Here is an 18670-nt window from a genome sequence, read left to right on the forward strand (position 1 = left end):
ATGAGAAAGTAAAGAAAATTGGGGGATTTCAATTGAGAGAGCACAGTAGAAAGTAAATGTAAAAGAGTAAAAGTGAATGTGAAAGATTAAATTTAGAAAAATAACGAAAGAAAATTTTGAGAGAAGAAAATCAATTAAATAAAATAGCTTCAAGCCTCGTTTTGCCTTAATTCACTTCGATCATCGAAAGAGTTTTACTTCGAAATTCATGTCGATTATAGTTTTCAAGGCCCAACCCTTGTAACTTACTTTTATATTTCCGGTAAATCAATATTCCCAAGTCAATCTTTGAAGTTCAATCCTTGTTTGGACGAACTACGACCATCGCCGTTAGCACCAATACAACTTTAACCGCTGAAAAAGCCCAATTTGGATTATGTTGTCTCAATAAGAATCAAATCCGATCTCAATTTCTTTTAGCGGACCGACGCTAAGCATGTTCATAGAAGTCGAATATGTTGCCAACCGACATGTCCTCCCAACTTTAAATCAGAACAACATCTAGACCAACGAGCTCTTTTTGAAATGAAAGTGTTGAGATTTTTTAAAGGAAAGACCGATTATAAATCCAAGTTTGTAGAAAATTGAGAATGATATCCGAAGATATTAAGTGTTATTCAATTCTCATGAAATGAATTGATTTATAACTAAGTCATCTGTTAATTGAGAAAATTAGCTAAACATGATAGAAATCATATTTAGCATATTTTTAAAGAAAATAAAGCAAAGACTTAAAGTAAAACGGAGATGAAAAGAAGAAGACTTTTATGAAAATAAAAAGGAAAACAAAAACAAATCAAATCCAAGTACATTTCAAGCTTTACCCTAAGATTATTTATAGCTTTCAAATAACTTAAGGAAAATAAAATGAAATAATTAAGGCTAAAATCCTAAAAACATTCAAATAATAAAATGATAATTTTCAAATATTCGTTTTGAATTCAAATGCAAACTTAAATCTTAAGTAATTTATGCACATCTCCCTTTCAGATAGTGTTCTTTCCAAATAATGTTAATTGGATCGCTCTCTAGAAATTGCCGCTAATTGGATTGCTAGAATCTACTACGTCAGACATCATCATGCCCCCAGTCATGCCCATGAATCTAACTTTGATTCCAAAAAAATAAAAATTTTTGCAGAACTTGTTCATAAAATGTTGTTTTTTTGGAAATTAAAGTCTTTCATAGAATCGAATAAAAACAACCCAAATCAACAATATTGAATAATAAACAAAGAGAAAATAATAACAAAATAAATCACTCATCAAGTACATTATATTTTAAATTGTATGTAAGATTTAAAACTAAAAAAAATATTTTTACATTTCTAAATTAAATTCAATATTTTCTTTTTTATTTTAAAAAATAAATATGAAATTATAAAAATAAGTATGAGAAAAAACAATAATTCTGTTTAAATTTTTATATATTTTATACAACTATAACCATCCAAAGATTCATATTTTATAATTAAATAGAGTATAATATTTTAAATCGTATTTAATATGTATTTAATGTAAAATTTAAAATTTAAAATAATTTTAATATTTGTATACTTATATTTTTAAAAGTAAATATGAAATTATATATGTAACATCATTTAATTGTGACCAGGGGCGGACCTTATAGTTGTCCTATCCCAGGCAACCCCTTAAAATTGTCTACTTAGTGTTAATTTTTTCTAATTTTTTTTAATTAATACAAGTGTCACCTCTAATATTGTGTGTAACTATTGCTCTTTCTTATACGAAAAAATTAATATCCTATTTAAAATTAAAAAAAAGATCAAGCCCAAAAAACAAACCTTAAGCCCATGAATCAAGCACCTATTTTCAGTTTTGTGGGAATTGGGATACGTCTTTTTTTTTTGTGCAACCTCTGAATTTTTGTCCTGAGTCCGCCTCTGATTGTGACATGTGTCAAGATCGTATAGTGATACAAAAACGACATAAAAATGTTATCTTCTTCGGAAACATCATCAATTATAAGTCCTAAATCCCATGGAATATAACTTTTTAGTTAAAAAAATATTATGAATTAACACAACTTTTTAAGTTTAATATAATAACATTTTAAATTAGATTGCTACACAGGAGAACAACCCTAATAAATGACTTAAAATCAATTTATGTAACATGTTCAAGAAAAACAATGAAGGGTTGATTTTAAATATTAATAGAAGATGGAAGTGATGAGTGGGAATCATGTCTCCTCACATTCTTAGTAAAGTCTACTCACATTCTCTGTTTTTCTTTTCTTCCCAATTCTAGATTTGCACGTTCCTTTTTTTTTTTTTGGTCTTGGAAATTTTCCTTTTCTCATCTGTGGACTTAAATATTCCCATCCGATTATTCAATAGTTTATGGCTTAATTGTAAAATAAGTTTCTAAACTATACCGTACTTTAAAAATGTGTCTAAACTTTTTTCGATTCATCCATGTCTCCAATGTTACAAACGTTATTATTTTAGGTGCTCGGACCGTAACGATCGTTAAATTCTACTGTTAAAGGACACGTGTCGTGTTCAGGTAGTTTTTGAAATTTTTATTTAAAATAAAAACTTAAAATTATATATATTTTTTAAAAAAAAACTAAATTTTTTTAAAATCTTAAAAAATCAAACTTTGAAAAACCCTAAATCTAATCCCTATACTCATGCCAACCGTTGCCCTTGCCTCCGTTATCGTCGACCGAACCTCCACCTAATGACCATTTTCCCGACGAAAAGCCACCACAACCAGAGCCAACGCAGAGCCAACGGGAGTTAAATCGAGTTCGTCATTTTTTTAGGTTTACTGTTGATTTCATCGTCGAGGTGTAGTTTTTCGGGTGGTTGTTCTGGCATAAATGACCGTTGGGTGAAGGCGTATTCGAAGGTAGGCTTGATTGACGACAACAGCGGTTAAAGTGGTGGCTGGCGTGGGTATAGGACTAAAATTAGAGTTTTCAAAGTTTTGGGTTTTTAGTATTTTTAAAAAATTTAGACTTCTTTTAATAAAAACTTTTTTTAATTTTTATTTTTTGAAAATTATCAAAATTATCATAATGTGACACGTGTCACATAATGAATTTTTAAACGACTATTACGACATGAGCACCTAAAGTGATAATGTTTGTAACGTTAGGAGTCTGAATGAATGGAAAAAATGTTTCGGCACCTATTTGGGAAAAGTGGATAGTTTGGGCACTTATTTTATAATTAAGCCATAATTTATTGATAACAAGTTGAATATATATTTGGGTAAATTACGTATTTAGTCACTCAACTAGCACTTCAATTCTATTTTACTCATTCAATTATTTTTTTAAATCGTCACCAATATTACTTTTTTGTTTCATTTTGGTCACCCGCAGTGTCATTTTTTTTTATTTTTTAATGATGACATGACATTACTTTATGTTGACACATCGACATCATCGTTAATTTTTTAACGACGTGTGATCAAAATGAAACCAAGTTGTAACGTTAATTATGATTTTTAAGAAAATAGTTAGGTGGCCAAAACGAAAACTAAAATAATAGTTAGATGATTACATACGTAGTTTACCCTGTATAGTTTTGTTTTTTTATCACAACTTCCCACAATAGTGAAAAAGTAGAAAAGAATTGTGTGTGTTTTTTTTTTTGGAAATAAGAAAAGAAATTTGAGTGTTGAAACAAAAGAATGTGGCATTGGAGCTATCTTCGGAAGAATCAACCGAAGAAGTGACATTAACACTTATTTACGAACCAAACATTATGTGACAGTTTTAGAAGCACCACCGACGGTTGACTAATAGCTTTGTTGGCACCAATATTCATTGTGCCCATCTAACTCAGTTGGTAGAGCGCAAGACTCTTAATATTGTGGTCGTGGGATCAAGTCTCACTGAGGGCAATTCATAATGGAGGTCTTCCATAGAAGCTGCTCTCAACCTGGAGTTGAGGTTAGCCTATTACCCTACCTTCCTATTACATATGGGAATAGGGTCAGTTAATTTTTAATATCCATTGTCTGATTTTCGGGGCAAAGATAAGAGTTGATGAAAGACAACTGTACATTTGATTCAACAACTCCAAAAAGACAAGGATTAAAGTTTAAACTAATTAATGATAATAATATAAGAAAGAAAGAATCATTATCATTAAGATGTGCATCAGTTGCATGATAGAGAATCTCAACTCCATTTCATGTTTCATCCGACTTTCATTCTTTTAATAATGTCTAAGACAATACCTTATGCACATATGCTTTTGTCGACAGCTGTTTATAATGGAGGCCACGCCCTTCACTTACCGCATCAGTTTGGGAATCCAAATCTCTCTTTCGAATTTTCTTCGTAAATCATAATATCTTTGTTGCTGTTTTTTAATTTGTCGAACTTCCAAGCTTTCAGAATTATATATTCTCTTATCAGTTATAATATAAGCTCACGTGATCCATTGATCAAATCTATCAACCGGCAGTCAAAACTATTTACTATGTAAACCTATTATAAATAATCATCATTAAAGACATGTATATAAATCATCATGAAAGGTGGAAAAGAAGAGAAGCCAAGTTTTTTTCTTCATACCTACATACAGTTATATGACCCATACAAGAGAGGGAAAAACTAAAAAGAACATAAGCGAAGAGAAGACAAGTTTTGTTGGCACCGACAGTTGACTAACAATTATCAACTTCGCTCCAACTTCTGTCCTCCAACTGGTAATATGAGCCATACCTAACAAGTTAATATGTAAACCAAACCGCTAATAATGATTAACCATTAGTGGTTAACCATTTTTTAACAGTTAAATTATAATTAACAAAATTTAATAATTGTAATACCGGCTAATCCACAATTTAGACTAAATGACACTGTTAATTGACCATAAACACATTTAGTAACAAGAGCTAGTGGCTCAATGACCCAAGATATAATAAAATAATAATGCAAATGAACAAAACATAAATTTTGTTCAAAATTAATGATCAAGATTAAATAAAATTAAAATAAAAGTGATCATACTTATAATTTACCCTTTATACAATAAAAAAATCTTTTATCATATTTGAAATATTTTTCACGGTGTCCCAGTTACTTAAAAAAGTTTATTTATTTTTATTTAATTAAACCCAAAAAAAGTGGTAACATGTAATTGAATTTTTTTGGAGCATTATTTGTTTTTAGGTGTAGGAGAGATGGGAAGGGCAATGTGAGTGTAATACCCCAAATTTTGGTTAGTAATCAAAATGTAACTTTTGAAAGTTGGATGGTCAAAGTATAACTTGGAAAAATTTAGGGAATTAAGTGATAAAGTTCCTAAAAAGAATTTTATTCCATAAATTGATAGTTTACTCTTGAGAGTGAGGTTTTATGAAAATCATATTTTTGGATTTGGAATATTAGTAAAGAAACATGAGAAAGAGTTAAAGTTTGGTAAGGAATCGGTAATATCATATTGAATTGGAATTTTACAAAAAATTGAAGGATGTTATAAAATGGTTGGAAATATTATTTTAATATTTTGGATAAGAGAAATTTGGTTTGGAAATGTGTAATTTTTCATATTTAACCAAAACAGTGGAATTTAGTGACTAAAACGCAATTTTTGAAAATTCATGGGATTTTTCGTAAATCAAAGTCAAAATAATTCATCTTTGACTTTGAAAGATGATAAGGATGAGGTGTATAGGTTTTATGGTGAATATGGAGATTCATTAATGGCAAAAATGGAATTTCCTATTGATTTGAATAAAAAAATTTCCATTATGTGATATTATGCCATGTGATGGATTATTTAATATTAGACTATCAATAATGGTGGAGCATTTTCAGCTTCTTCGTCATCCAAGCTTCCGTGGGTTTTCTCATAAGGTAAGAGAAAGTTTCAACTCAATTTTCAAGCAATTTACTTAGGATTTTGAGTAAGTTGTAAATAGAAATTTGTTATATGCGAAAAACGCTATCATTTGGTACCAATATTGCATGATAATCTTGTTGGTGTGCAAAGATCCCAAATTCTATAGTTTGTGTTCATAAAATGGATCATGAAATTGATGATAGATCTTGATGTTTGTGAGGTAGTTGATTCATATTCAAGCATGTATGATGATTAGAACATGTTTAATCTTTCTAGAACTTGTTCTTTAAGTTTTGGCCATGGATTGTTTGAGTGAGAAAAATTATGGAAAAATTATATATGGGTTGGAAATGATGAAGGAAGTATTCTACAAGTCTTAGAAAAATTTGAGGACCATTTTGTAAATTTTGAAAAGTTGGAGATCAATTCGTAAATTCTAGAAAATTGAGGGGTTGTTGTGTGAGTGTTGTATAATTGATGTACTATGCTAGAAATTGTTGATTTGGAATTTAAATGAGTGTTATATGTGGAAAAAATGACTATTTTGGAAGTTTGAAAAGATTTGTGATTTAAGTATAATATTTGTAAAGTTGGGGTACTTAAATGTAATTATGCTTTTGTAAAAGCATTTGAATGGGAATAAATTCAATGCTGGAATTATTGGTATTAAGAATGTATGTGATAAAATGGTGAAGGACCATTTTGTGTAAATTGGAAAGTTGGTTCCAATGTTAAAAGGATTTATTAAGAGATAAATATTTTGATAGATAATGAGTTTCAAATATATTATGGAGTTATTTTGGGATATGTTTATGTTAGTACAAAACTAACATATGCATTGTTATGAATTTGTGAATTATACACATCATGATTTATTTGTGATCGAAGCAAGTCAAATAGAAAAGAGTTTATTGTTGACAGTAGTGAGACACATATATATTTGGAAAATTTTAAAGTGTCAAGGTGAGTGCAATACATGCATGAAATTATACATGGATGTTTTATACATCATCAGGAAGACTTGCGATAAGCCAACCTTGTTTTATCAGCATGATATTATATCATATTTTTTTTATAAATTGACATGACATTGATATGTCAGAGTATGAAATTATAATGCATTGATTTTGGAAAATGTGATATTTTATCATGAATGTTATTTTGGGTATGAACTGCCCCATTGTTAAATATTGATAATATACTTTGCCATGGATGGATTAAATAAAATAGAATGTATGCCCAAGTAAGTAATTGAGGGACATGGTATAGTTGGCATGCCATAGAGTCCAACAACAGGCTGCATACGGGATACACTAAAGGATACCTAGTGTATATGGTGGGTACAACCTTATGTGCCATGCAGGACTGTACTTAAGGATACCTAGTACAGATGGTGGACACGACCTTATGTGTCATTCGGGTTAGCACTATTGTGCTTATATTTGACTCGTGTACCCAGAGTCCTCAGGGTTTTATATAGGGCTATGAACTATGGAATATGATTTATTGGTTAATAAATGGTAAGTATGCAAATAAGCTTACGAGCTTATGAAATAATGGCAAGTATATAGGTAAAATAAGTTTATGAGGTTATGGAATAAATGGTAAGAAATTTTATATGATTTTATGGCATTTGTTTTTGGCAATGAAATTCATGCATGAATTGTATTGCACTGTTTATTGTTTAATTGCCTCACTAAGTATATACTTACCGTGTGATGATTTTCACGCGTAGGTAAAAAGCCAGTAGAGGAATAAAGAGCTCAAGGCGACATCAAGCATCAAAAAGTATATTTCTATATCAGTAAGACATCCTAAGATGTAATATAGACATAATTAGTGGCATGTAATTATTAATGTTTTATTTGCTTTGTTGAATAAAATTGGAAACAAAATGGAATTTATATGTATTTTCGGGAGTTACTGTAGCTGTTACTGTAGCAATGAATAGTAATCACGTTTTAAGAAAATTTCCAAAATGCTTTTGGGGTACCAATTCCCTGCTAAGGGAACAGATTCCCTCATTGTTCACTGTTCACGAAACTATTCATAAAAAAGAATTGTAGCACTGTATTCCAGACTACAGAAGCAGTCTCTGCTCTAACAAACTAAGAAAGCAAATAAGTATTAATAGTTGACAACAACCAAGAAGCCAAAGCACTGTCTTGGGCAACAAAGTCTTCATAATCTTTATTCGGAACCATTGCTCCATGTTCATCAACAACTAATTCAGGTGGAGGCTTCATCACACCAGTAAGTAACAGTTCAAGACGATGACTCTGAAAGGTAAGCATCACTTTCTGTTTTCACAGCAAAAAAATCATATCGTCAAGAACAACATTAATCTTTTTGTTTGTAAACATCTTGATTCTACTTGAAGAAGAAAAAGATTCACCAAACGACATGATCAAGCCACAGGAGCGAAAGAAAGGTCACCAGGGTCTTTGGCGATTGATACCATGTTGAGAAACTGGAGACTTTGTAAAATACCAGAAGAATATTCAAAGTATCTATTTACTGAAGTTTACACGCTGTTATATACGGCTTACAAACCCAAACTAACTGCTACTAACATCTAACAACAATGAATAACAAACTAATAACCTTAACAGTCAGCTAACAGCTTTAACAGTCAGCTAACAGCTAAGACCAACAAGTTACAACCATCCGAGCACACCATCACAACAGCTTCACCTTAGCTATACTTAACACAAACAAGCTAAATTCACTTAAAAAATACATTTTCACCACACTTCTTAAAATAATGTCGAACTTATTTATTGATGCAAAAGTTGCTACTTAAAAATACCAAAAGCACTGCCCAAACCTAAAAATGTAATATTAAATCTCAACTTTAAATATAATAAAGGGTCAAAATCATAATTTGACCATTAAAATGCAAGATACGACAACTACATACAATGGCAGAGCCGCAACTCAGTGAGGATGGACACGTATCTGCTCTAAAATTTGAATTTTCTTCGATTAATTACTTATTTTATTCATTGTGTCCACTTGAAATTTTTTATGTCTTCCCTGAAATCTGAGTATTCTTATATTAGTTACTTATTTTACTGACAATGTCCATCCTAAAATTTTATTAATATCTTTCTCTTTTAAAATTTTATGTTGTTAATATATATGTACTCGAAAAATATTTTTAGATCCTTAAAAATATATCTTAATTTATTATCAAAATAAAAATTCAAAATCATGACTTAGTTTTTGACGCGATTATTCAGTTACAGTACGATCCAACATAAATCCAAAGGAATTAAATTAATTCATTTCAAATATGTTAGTGGCCAGATGTGACGAGGTACGCAGATCAACGAAGGTTGGTACCAGAGTTCTAATCCACTGCCTCAAACCTACACTCGGATAAGAAGACATGCATTTGCTTAGTTTTAGGTAATATTATTGTTTTTTTAAATATAATTTTAAAACATTGTGTATGTGAGAGATATTTCAAAATGGTTGATTTTTTTTAAATAAATAATATATTGTAATTATTTTAATTTAATAAAATAATATATTTTTAGAGTGTTCGGTCGAAATTAATAAATAATTTAGTGGTAAAAAGAAATATTACTCTCCTTATATGATATATTTTTAGGACACAATGTATATAGAGTGTTTGAACGTTCATTGTTAAATGATTAAGAATATATATTTAAAAAATTCAGTCAAAAATGATTGTAATGATAAAAAATATTATTCATCCTTAAAGATATATATTTAAGTAAATACATTTATAATATACAAATTATCGATAAATTAAGAAAATCATAAATAAAATTACATCTTAACCATTTCACACTAGAAAATAGATTTTCAGAGTCTCTTCAGTTGGATATTTAACAGAAATATCAAAGGTTAATTTTATGATTAATTACAATATAACGTAAAAAAGATTAAAATGGTACAGTTTACTCGCACAACAAATTAGGTCAGTAGATGAAGCAAAAATCATTGTCCAAAAGTTGGATATTTCACACTAATGATGGGAACTACCTTGTCCAAAAGTTGCTGGATTTGTGCACTGAAGAACAAAGGCTGCAGATTGTTCTCACTGTGACCAAAGAACCGGGGCAGCTTGTGAGGATTTCTTTGAACACATATGGGTATTTGCTTCATTTATCATTCACTCTTTCTTTTAATGTTATTGTTTTTTCTGTTTCAATATTGTTGTTAAGTGGATTTACTGCTATTTTTCAGTACACGTGTGGTACAGAAGTTGATTGAGACTCAAATCCAGACAACAGATTTCTCATGTCGAATCCGCTCTTAGACCTGGAATTCTTGATCTTGTCAAGGATCTCAATGGAAATCATGTGTTGCAGCGCTGTTTGCAATGTCTTGACAAGGAAGATAACAAGGTATAATGATGAGTTTGCTTTTCGTTGATGACACAATTTTTAAATCTAAAAATGAGCATTTTACATGATTTAATTACAACTAATGAAACATGAATCTTTTGCATTGCATTAAATGATGTTTACTCATCCGACATTGTTTGTTTTACTAGCATGTTGTAGGTTTACTAATTAATAAAACAACAGGAACTGCATTGAAGAATTTTGGCCATCAACTACAGTCTCGTTTCATCATGGCTACCTCCTGCGAGGTTTATCTCTAGTTAACAATTCGAACATATATCTTTCTTCCATTGAATTCATCTTGCCAAAGGGTACTCAATCCTCCTAAAGAAAATTATATGGCTGTTTTAGAGGTCTTTATCCTAAGGCCAATTACCTATGTGCTTAATTTAGTATCTAATGCCAATTGGAGGCATATCTTGGTTTGATTCATTACAAACTCAAGGTTACAGCATTCTGTTTGAACATGTTTCTCCTCTTCGTCGGTTCAGGGAACCTTTTGTGTGTGTACTCGTCTACGGTTTATTTTAACTCATTGTTTGTAGGAGGGCGTCGTAAACAGGCAGAATCCTTTCTTCTAGACACAGGCTTAATTATGTGCATTTGACAATTCTCATTGCCAATGCATGGCAAGCAACTGGCGTGCAAATGGGTGTAATGTGATGTGAGATAGATAATAAGTAAAGCACTTGAAGAGTGCTTAGGCCATTAGAAGAATCTTTTTGTAGCTTGCAACTTCTCATAATTGACTAGGCACTCTTATGCTAGAGTTGTAAACTTACAGAATTTTGTCCAAATTCTTCAAGAACTATGCTTTCTTTCATACCCTAGTAGTCACCCTCCGGTGCGCGCTTCCTGTTATGAAATTTCTTTCCACTTGATGCTATGCATTTTCATGTGACCTCAAAGTCTTACATTTTTACTCAGGTTTCCCTTATTACTGTCAGATTATTTTCGATGCTGCTGCAAAATTTTGCGTAGACATCGCCATGGATGCTGTGTGTGGCAACGCTGCATTGCTCATTCCAATGGACAACATCGAGAAAAGCTAATCACTCGGATTTCTAGAAATGGACTTCTTCTTGCTCAGGATCCTTTCGGGTAATAAACTAAGCTCTACTGTTTATCTGTTTTCTTCCTAGTATGCTGGTTTTGATTAGCTTATAAATTGACTTCAATCAATCATGTAAAATTATTGCTTTTTATTGCAACCAACATCTCTCTAAATTTCTAGTCTCAGAATAACAATCTCTTTGTTCATAAAACAGGGAGATGACTGACATAGTTCATTAGTGGAACAGGTTTCCGAGATATAACCTACTGAGTCTCGAGTAAAGGAAGCTTAGCTCGAATCATGAATGACTAACAGAGGGTTTCATCATGAAAATAGAGCTCTTATATCTGATATTCTTTTGTGGCCGAAAAATGCCTCAAGCATTTAGCAGAAAGTCAGTCTCAGATCATCCGTGAATTGATCTCTGTCGTCCATTTTGAACAATTGATGCAAGACCCTTTTGCCAACTATGTGATTCAATCTGCTTTAGCCGTAACCAAGGTAAGGGAACAACTTGTCATTTCATCCTCCTTTTTCAATGCTTGAACTGTAACACTAACATGCTCAACTCCGGATGAAACGTTTCGTCGCAATTTTTTCTGTCTATTTGTACCAAACATATTATTTACATCACGCGAGCAGGGTCCTCTACATGCATCTCTAGTCGAAGCGGTCCGACCGCACACAATCCTTTGTACCAGCCCGTATTGCAAGACTTGTGTTTCTGCTTAGGAATGAATGCTGCAAATGTTATGTTATGCCCCACTTTTCCCTTTTAGATTGCCACAACCAATAAACTACGTATTTAATTACTCAACTATCACTACGGTTTCATCAGGTCACCTGACTATTTTTTTTAAATCATCACTAATGTTAGGTTTTGATTTCATTTTGGTTATTCGTTAAAAATTTAACAGAACCGTTGTTGATGATGATGAGGCATTATTTTATAGTGATATGTCAACATCGCCATTAACATTTTAACGGCAGATGATCAAAATAAAATCAATGATAAAGCATATAAAATGTTCCCTCGACTATAGGAGTCCTCGACTATTAAAAGTTACGAAATGGTCCTCCAACTATAGGACATTGCTTTATTGAGTCTCACGAACTATTAAAAGTTACAAAATGATCATATGATTATTCATATGTTTCAAGCTTGTCATTTTTCATTAAAATTTGATGGCAATCTAAGTTGGACTTTAACATATTGACTGATATATTATAGTTGTTTAATATTTTGGGATCATATCTTAACATATTACAATTAGAAGATTAACGTTCAACTCAGACTACTGTTAATTTTTAATAAAAAAATGACAAATTTGAAATACATGAATAGTCGGATTATCATTTTGTAAGTTTTAGACTACTCAACAAAATAATGTCATATAATTAAGAGATCATTTTGTAACTTTTAATAGTAGAGTGATTAAGCAAAGCAACATTCTATAATCAATGAATCTTAACGATAATTTTAAAAAATAATCGGTGATTAATTAAGTCGAATGTTATGTCCAGTGGGGATCAAGCGCTTGGATCTTTACTGCACACATGTAATGGTGAGGTAACAGCTTGTATTCCATGCTATTTTGTTTTGCTAGTTGGGGTGATTAATTAATTTCATCATATGATTATAGCTAGGGATGACAACGGGCCAGGTTCGGGCCGGGTATTGGTCTTCCGTCTCCGTCCCCGTTTAAAAAATCCGTACTCGTCTCCGTTTAAAAAAATACAGGGATTTAAACGGGGATCCCCATCGGGAAATCGGGAAAAACCGCGGGGAAACGGATATCCCCGTTTAGCATAAACGATTATTTAAACGAGAATCGGGGCGGGTATATATATATATATATTAATTTAAATTAAATTTATTAATATTATATATATATATATATAATTATTTTTAATATTTATCGGGCCGGGTAATCGGATAATCGAGGCGGGGATTACCAAACCCGTCCCCGTTTAGCATAAACGGTTTTTCTCTGTCCCCGTTTAATTCAATTTTCGATTTTTCCCGTCGAATTCGAATTTTTTTGTCATCCCTAATTATGGCCATCCCTAATTATGGCCAAGTATTTGGTTAAGAAAGTTTATTTTTTATATGTATTTTATTTCTCGTAAGTTTTTATTATATAAAATTCACACAAAAAAAAAACTCGTTTTCACTAGATATTGAGATACCTTCGTGCATAATTTAACAGAATAATAATAAATAATGTTTTAAAAGTGAATATTGATTAGAAAAGCGAAAGCTTATATTACAAATAATTACTTAAAAGTATGATTTTTCGTATACATGTCCAAAGTATTTTTTTTTGTTAAAATAAATATTTAAAGTATTTTTTGTTAAAATTGATACTTATTGTATTTTTTTTTTATCAAAATAGGTACTTAAAATATTTAATTTTATTCATTTAAGTACTTAATATATTCTTTAATTAATGTCATATGTTATTTTTTTAGAACTTAGATGAAAAATATTGAATACTTTAGATGACTAAAAAAACACTTCAAATACCTAATTTAATTAAAAAGATAACTTTAATACTTATTTCGAAAAAAATACATTAAATATTTAAATAAAAAAGATGTAATACTTTAAGTAATTATTTTTTATATGACTAGGGATGACAATTTAACCCAAAATAAATAGGTTACGACGCGATCTGATAACGTCGTATTTTTTTAGAAAAAGATCGAGTTCGAGTCGGGTTGTATCATATTTTTAAGGGAGTGAGGTCGGGTTAGTTTACATGTGTAATTTAATTAGCAAATTGTGCAATTATAAACATCGCTCAAGTAATAAAATGATTGTGAGATCGTCTCCACAGGGATTGGAGGGAAATTAAGCAAAGAATATGCAAACGAAATATATAAACATGTATTGCTTGTGACTTGTATGAACAAGGTGAAGTAAATGGTGTAACAAAAAGGTAATATTGAGAAATATTGTAGCAAAATTCTGTTGAGAACAGGGTTATGAGATAAGGCAACAATACGAGACCTAGCATGTGTGAAACACTCAAGAAGGATAAAATGTTGGGTCTATTGTAGAGTCCTATGAATCATCTAAAAGAAATTTCTTACACCTTTCCTTAATACGTTGCTCGACAGGGTTTACTAAGTTGTTTCTAAGTTATATCTAGTAAAAAACTGATAGTGGAAATGCTAAAGCAATACATCTTTGCGTAAACCCTAGCAAGTTACTATCTATGAATCTCTACTCCTTTCAGTTATAAACTCTATCCTTATCTCTAAGGTGAGTTAAAGTTTTTCTTCTCAGCTCAACCCCATTATCCACATAAATCTACGCTTAACTCTCTCGAATATTAAGCATCAAACATAGATTATTGTTAACTCTCGGAAGCTCTTACAAATTTAAGTAAACAAAACAGTGAACAAAGTGAGTGTAAAACAGGAAACGCTTCAACATTCAATTAACAAGCCATAATCATTCACAATAAACCCAAATCAACTTAAGTTAGTTCATGGCTAGATAAATATCATCCACAATTATTCAAATAATACAACCCATAAAGTAAGAAATGAAATAGCACTAAAGAAGAAGAAACTCATGTGTGTCATGAGCTGTCATGAATTGCATTGAGCTTGCTGAAATTTCTCAAAGTCCAAGTCGATATCCCCTTAGAGCTTCAACAATGGAGGTCACCACGAAGAATGAGAGAAAAAAAGAAAGAGTAATCACATTTCTTTTCTCTTTCTTATCTCATAAATTCCATTTTTCCTTTAATGTGGGTTTTGTTTGCTTTATATAGTGGGGCTCCTAGGGTTTTGTGTCCTAAGAAAAAGATTCCCTTCACGTGTAAGGCACAACTAGATAATGGGTTCACGTGTACATCATCATATAAATATCTTTTTTTCTCCTTTTTTACGCCAAAAAATGTTGTCCCAAATGTTGCAACATAATTTTATCCCTCATCGGTTTTCCTTAACTTGCACAACACAACACCAAAACACCACACTTCTCGTGTAGAATCACTATTTTATAAATATATTAAGCTCAATAAGTAAACCCCACCATATACATGAATTATGCAACTAAATGGTCTTGAAAACAAACAATAACTTAAGAAAAATGCATGAAATATACCCTTTTTAAGGGGTTAACACACCACAAACTTAAGTTATTGCTTGTCCTTAAGCAATGAGTAGCAACCAGTAGAAAGATTGCTATGGCATAGTTCAATTCAAGGTTGTGTATAGAACCAATTTCAATCCTCATAAACATAGGCTTCAACATGCTAGACATGTCGAAACTTTAAGAACATTTCCCTATGACTAGGTTCTTTGCATGTGTGTGAGTAATTGCATTCAATCTATGCTCACCAAAGTTAGAAAAATTCTAAGAAAGCTCTATAGCTCTATATTCTACCTTAATATTTTTTCAACATTCAAGAACATGTTAACTCCCATTACCTTAAAGAGTTTTTTTTTATTATCAGAGTAGTCAACCTATCACACCTACTGTTCTAGACTTGAAAGTGAGGTGGATCAAACACCCCATCTATTAGCCTATTAATCAGTCATCTTGTGACTACTTTCATTCAATCATATACTATTTCTACCATTTATTCAAAATCAAACAATGCAAAACGGAGTGTCCCTCTACATAATATGCTTTTGCATTTATTGTAATTCAAACATTCAATAAACACAAGGAAGTTTAACGTAAGCCTTTCATGCTTTCATTTATCATTCACGGTTATCAATATCAATTTCTACTAAGACATGCAAGAGTTCTTCATAAAAAGTCTTTAGAATTCTTAAGTATAGAGAACAAACAATAATAAAGTTCTTCGTAATAAAATTGTTTTCTCATCATCGAACATCATCAATTTATTCATAAAAATGTCTCTAAAGCAAACAAATACCATAGCAAAGTTTTGTTAACAACTACAAATGCAAATGATCAACTATGAACACTACCTCCCCCAAACTTAGAGAAGTTATTATCATCAATGCATGAAAACTAAATTAAAACTAAGCCACATACAATACAATACAATGCTATGTAGTGTACCTTGATTGAAATCTACTTTGTTGGTGAGGTTGACTTCTGCGCCATGTGTTTGACACACTTTTTCCTTAATGCGAGAATTTGATAGTCAAATTTAGTGTGGTGGGTCATCATTAGACTCCTTGGTTGGGAAATTCTATATTTGACCAATAGTTCACTTTAAGAAACGTTGTGTCATTAGTGTTGAAATTGGTTGTGGCATTGGTGAGGGGAGAACTTCATCAACAATCTCATCGTCATCGTTTTCCATAATGAGGGCTTCATGCTTTTATGCTTAGCTTTGTGGGTCTCCTATTAGGGATTTTCTTTTGTTTGATTGTGAGGGAGGGTTGTTGGCAATATGCTTGACTAAGGCTAACTCCTTGGTGGTTTCTTTATCTTGAATAACTGCCTCCTTATGAGTAGTTGATTATCTCTAAATAGTTACATTTTCAGTGCTACGAGTAAAGACTCTGGAAGGGAGGAAAGTCAGTTGAGGTTTGAGGCAACTTCTCCTTGAAGAAAGAGACCAGGAACTCATCCATATCCTTTGCATAAATGAAGAAGGTGCTCAGGTTGCTCTTCATCTCTTCTAGATGCGCCTTTTTGCGTCGTATAGAAGCGACTATGGATGCTAGTTTTACTGTAGTAATGGTTTTTGCACCACATTCAAGCGTTTCTTCAATGGTTCATCGTATCCAATCAAGCATAGGATTTTATCCTTGGTTAAGCCTTACTTCCGTGGAACTATCTCATCAAATGTGTCTTCATAGACGTTCTTCAACCGGTAAAGTTTCAAGCTAAAATATGTATCAAACTACTCTCTTATTCAGGGTTAATACTAGAAGAAATAATCATAGACAAAGTCTTATTGTAACTCAAATAAACATATTTAAGGTGTTGTAATACCCCAAAATTTGTTTAGTGACTAAATGTAAGTTTTGAAACTTTAGTGGCTATAGTATAAACTTTGAAAAGTTTAGGGACCAAAATTATAATTTTTAAAAGTTATATATTTTAGCCTTTAAATGAAAAGTTTGGATTAAAACAGAGATTTTAGTGAGAATTAGATTTTTGGTACGAGAATTGTGTTAAAAGCTATAAAGTAGTAAAGTTCAGTATTGAAATTGGATATTCGTATCGAATCGTAATTTTAAGAAAATTTGAAGGAGGTTATAAATTGGTTGGAATTATTATTTTCATATTTTATATCAGAGAAATTTGGCTCAAAACAGTGCAGTTTTTCAGATTTGACCAAAATAGTGGAATTTTAGTGACTAAAAGCAATTTTTGAAAATTGCATGGCCAATTTCGAAAGTCAAAGTCAAGTTGATTCATCTTTGACCAAGGAATATTTTAATGGAAAATATGACAATGGCAATTGGTAATTTTTAAGTTTCATTAATGGTAAAAATGGATTTTCCTATTAAATTGAATAAAAAATTTCATTTTATTATATATAAGCCATGTGTTAAGTTAATTATCATTAGAATATTCAAGAAAGCTGAACATTTTTCAGCAACAAGCTCTCTCCACCGAAACTTGAGGTTCTTTAAGGTAAGGAATTTTATTTTTATTTTTGAAGCCATTTACTTAATTTTTTGAGTTTAGCTATTAGATAGAGAATTATTCTACATGAAATTCTCTATCATTTGGTACCAAAATTTCATGGTGAAGATGATTGTGTGATGAGATTGGATGATTAGGGTTTAAGGAGGTTTAGTGATCTTGAAGAATTGATGAAGGATTTTTATGATTTTTATGTTAGTGATTATTTCTAAAGCATGTATGATGATTAAAATTAATTGTACATGCATAAATAAGGTTTGGCTTAATTAGAGTTTATGGAAGTACTAGGATTTTGATTCAATTTGATGTTGTGATAATTAGAAATGCATGAATGTAATCATAGGAGATTGAATTCATGCTTGAAATTGAATGAAAAGTTCACTTTAAGTACATGATGATATTCAGCCATAGTGAAGAAAATTGGGGGAAAATGTTGAAAATTTTCCTATGTATTAGAAATGACATTAGAAGTATTCTATGTTGTTTGGAGATTGATTTGAATCAATTTCGAACCTTAAAAGTGAAAAAGGGTTAGTTCACAAGTTTTTGGAATTGTGGGTTATTATTGTAAGATTGAAATTCTTGAAGGATTCAATTTTGATTTTGATATTTATAATGCTGGAATTTTAGTTGGAAAGTTGTTTGAAAACCAAATTGCAAATTTAGTAAGTTTTGAGGTGAAATTCGAAAAGTCCCAAAACCTTGGGGACTTTTTGCAAGTTCTTAAATATAGAAATATTATTTGAGTAAAAATATTTCATTCTTGAAAATTTATTAGTATATTGAATTTTGAATTAAATATTGAGTTGGGG

The 18670-nt window shown here is 31.0% G+C and overlaps 1 pseudogene; it reads left to right on the forward strand.

The window, feature by feature from the left end:
- Positions 1-9787: 9787 nt before the first annotated feature.
- LOC120182690 lies at positions 9788-11832 on the forward strand (annotated as a pseudogene).
- The last annotated feature ends 6838 nt before the right edge of the window (positions 11833-18670 follow it).

This window comes from Hibiscus syriacus, unplaced genomic scaffold (genome assembly GCF_006381635.1).
Source record: "Hibiscus syriacus cultivar Baekdansim isolate YM2019G1 unplaced genomic scaffold, ASM638163v2 tig00003721_pilon, whole genome shotgun sequence".
Lineage (NCBI taxonomy): Eukaryota > Viridiplantae > Streptophyta > Magnoliopsida > Malvales > Malvaceae > Hibiscus > Hibiscus syriacus.